We start from the raw sequence: 3,469 nt of genomic DNA on the forward strand, positions 1-3,469 counted from the left end.
AAAAATGAGAACTCGGTATAATGTAAGAAAATGTGAGGGATATTAATAAAATTCACTCAATAATATATTTTGATTAATTAACTCCTAAGGTTAAATTAATGAAAACAATTCACTCAATAATTTATTATTTTCTTATTTATTTTTTAACTTTTTCGTTTATTCTAAGTGATTTTTAATTCTTACTTGAATTTCTAATATCATATATAGAAATTTATTATTATTATTATTATTTATATATATATATATATATATATATATATATATATATATATATATAATTTGGTTAGACGGATTTAGGTAGTGAAACTAAGGCAATATTCTGACATATTTCTTCCAATACTTTGTCACTTTCTGAATTTATTTTCGGAACTATTATAAACAATTTCAGAAAAAAAAAATCAGTCTTATTACATAAAACATTTTTCAGAAACTTTTTGATGGGGGTGGAGGAAGAAATTAGATGGGGGTGTATCGCGTGAGACTATTAGAATTGGCTTATATTAAGGAAAGTGTTGTTAATGGTTTCGAAGTGAAGAAAGGGAAGCCCATTAAGCTAGGCTTTCAGATCAAAACTCCTTTCTTTTCTAATCCCATTAATCACCAAAATACGAGTGTCAAATAATTAAAAATAAAAAATAAGAGAGACAAACATTTAATATTTTAAAACTAGAGAAGATACATGTCATTTTTATACAAAAGTTCATAATAAATAAATAGAATTTTAACGTACATAATATACTTAGAATTATAGTAAATAAACATTTTTAATATATAATAAATTATAGTTTTAAAAATCACTTGAATAATAAAAACGAATTTGCTTAAAAAAATGAGAAATAGTAGAAAAGGTACTCCAATATATATTATAGTTAGGAGATGTGAAAGATAAACAACATGTGTAACAACTAACCTTATGTTATTGTACATGAAATTAAAGGCTGATTTTCCCATCAAAGTTGACGTGCTAACTCACAAACGAAAATAACTCATATTATATTATGTAAGTATTGTCTCTGATAATAAAAAAAATACATGAAAAAAAACTCTATACTCCAGTAAATTAGCTTAACTAACATTATAATAATATGATAAATATTTATGACAACATTAAAAAAATGTAGCATTGAACAATTGTTTTATATGGGAGGAACTTTGATGTCACACGGAAGTTTAGACTCCTTCAAATTTTCAAATTTTTTTATATGTAAAAAAAATTTGTATACAAATAAAACCATTATTTTTAATATTAGTATATTTAATTTTTAAGAAATAAATTTTATGTCTAATTCAATCTTATAAGATTTGTGACATCCCATTTAAATAGAATAATTCTACTAAATTAAAACATCACATAATTATAATAATAATCAGAGCAATCAAATTAACAATATACATAAGATGATCCACTACTACAGTCCACCATGAATGTATTTTGAAATGAACTTAGGCATACTACAATACCATAAACAAATATAATTCAGGTAGGTTTAACAGTTTTGCAAAAGAGTTGCTCCTAGAGTAAAGAATTACAAAAAGACACTAAGGCCATGAAACTGCTCCTAAGAGCCTCAAATGACAAGTCCAACTAAACAGCACCGCTACCGCCATCAGATCTACCTTCAGCATTTCTCTCATCTGCTCCCACCAATAAGGTAATCATCGCAAAAGAGAAAACAAGACAAGAAATAGGCACAAAATGAAAGGGTAAACTAGTGTAAAATAATTTAAACATATTATAGCAGACAAGTACTTAAAACAGTTACAAGCATACAACACAGTAGGCACAGAGAATTATGTTATAGCAACCAAGCAGGACATTATGACTCAATTATCTGGATAAATATAATAAGATCGGATTCACTGGACATTAGCGCTTGTGGTAGCCTCTACTCTGCAGAGTCATTGCCAATGGGTTTCACCCTACCACACACAAGGTTAGCCTTTAAGCATCTAAGGCCATTATCCTGCCAAAGACTAGGACCTCCCGCTACTCTCACCATTGACTGATCCTTTAGAGTTTCGGGATGCGATCCTTACTTGAATCCTTATCTTAATTATATACACTACACACCACCATGAAATCCCACCAAGAGATTCATGGAATTACGCCTACCACACTCATAATTTATGTTCCGCATACCAAAATCACCACTTTTATCTCAAACTCCCAATTAGCATGTTATCACACCACCAACCAACAATTCCATGCCATAACTCATACCAAACGTACCAATTCCAGTACATATAGATCAAGTAACCATGCATATTCAAGACATATAGCCAAACCATGGATAAATTAAAGAAAACAAAATCAAACATGCCCCATGCTCGCTTAGGCTAAAAGCCTTCGCTTAAGCTACAACAACTGTCTCGCTTAAGCTAGGCGTTGTTGCCTGAGCGAGGCCTGCAACAGGGGCACTCTGTGAGCTCTCGCTTGGGCGAGACCCTATCGCCGGAGCGAGATCACTCTTCGCCCAAATCAAAAATCCCTCGCCTGAACGAGGACTCGAACAGAGGGCACCACTAGTTTCCTCGAGGGCTCGCTTAGGTGAGTCGTTCTCGCCTGAGCGAGATGATGCGTCGCTAAAAAAAGAACTCTTCGCCTGAGCGAGATGCTTGAGCAGAATCAGGGCGAGCTTATGCTACTCTCGCCTAGGCGAGACGAGCTCGCTTGGGCGAGAATGACAATTTTCGCCACTGTTAACGCACATGCAGCAGAACACAGCTCAAGGCAACATCTAATAATGCAAACAAACTAGTTCCACACAATCAAATATATCATTCAAGCATCAAAACATAGAACAAACCAAAAGCATGCAGAAATAACTTTAAACTATTAAAACCTAGCTTCCCTTACCTTAAGTAAAGCTGAGCTTTAAAGAAGACGAACTACGAAGTGGAAGGACAAGAGCAACTTTAAGAAGCTGGAAATATTACAGTTAGAAACAGAAGATGTAGTTAGGATTGGAACCCTCATGAGATTAAGCTTAAGAAAGGCAAAGGAACCAAACGTGAGCTTGAGTTTTGATTTCCACTTACTAGGAATTGGTTTTTGATTCACTTTGAGGGGAACCTGGAAGTGCCCTTCTGCTTCAGTAGAGAGAGTAAGGGGGAGGAACAGTTTCTGAAAAGGAGACAGGTGAGAATGAGTGGAGCTGGACAGGGTATTGGGGGTCCCCTAGTGGGTTAGTCCTGGGCCTACGAAAAGGTCAGATCCAAACATTTATAAGCTGAAAATTGGGGCTTATAAGATTAATTTGTAAAGAGAAGTTTACACTTACTATTGTAAATTTGTCTTGTCTATAGTTGATATGATAACTCCTACAAATCCTTTCATATCAAAACATATACATATTGAGTGTGAGATTATATATTAATAGATGATCCAATAAGAGGTGGTACAATAGACTCGATAAATAACATATTTCTCTAATTAACTTCATAACTTTAATATTTGTTGAAAATCTTA

The 3,469-nt window shown here is 33.2% G+C and overlaps 1 long non-coding RNA gene across 1 annotated transcript; it reads right to left on the minus strand.

Moving 5' to 3' along the window:
- Nucleotides 1-1,412: 1,412 nt before the first annotated feature.
- On the minus strand, nt 1,413-3,167 carry LOC114183432. Its single transcript, XR_003604362.1, has 3 exons — nt 3,040-3,167; nt 2,858-2,924; nt 1,413-1,635 (listed from the first exon to the last, which is right to left on the minus strand). It is a non-coding gene; the product is annotated as an uncharacterized LOC114183432 (long non-coding RNA).
- Nucleotides 3,168-3,469: the final 302 nt, after the last annotated feature.

Source organism: Vigna unguiculata, chromosome 5 (genome assembly GCF_004118075.2).
Source record: "Vigna unguiculata cultivar IT97K-499-35 chromosome 5, ASM411807v1, whole genome shotgun sequence".
Classification (NCBI taxonomy): Eukaryota; Viridiplantae; Streptophyta; class Magnoliopsida; order Fabales; family Fabaceae; genus Vigna; species Vigna unguiculata.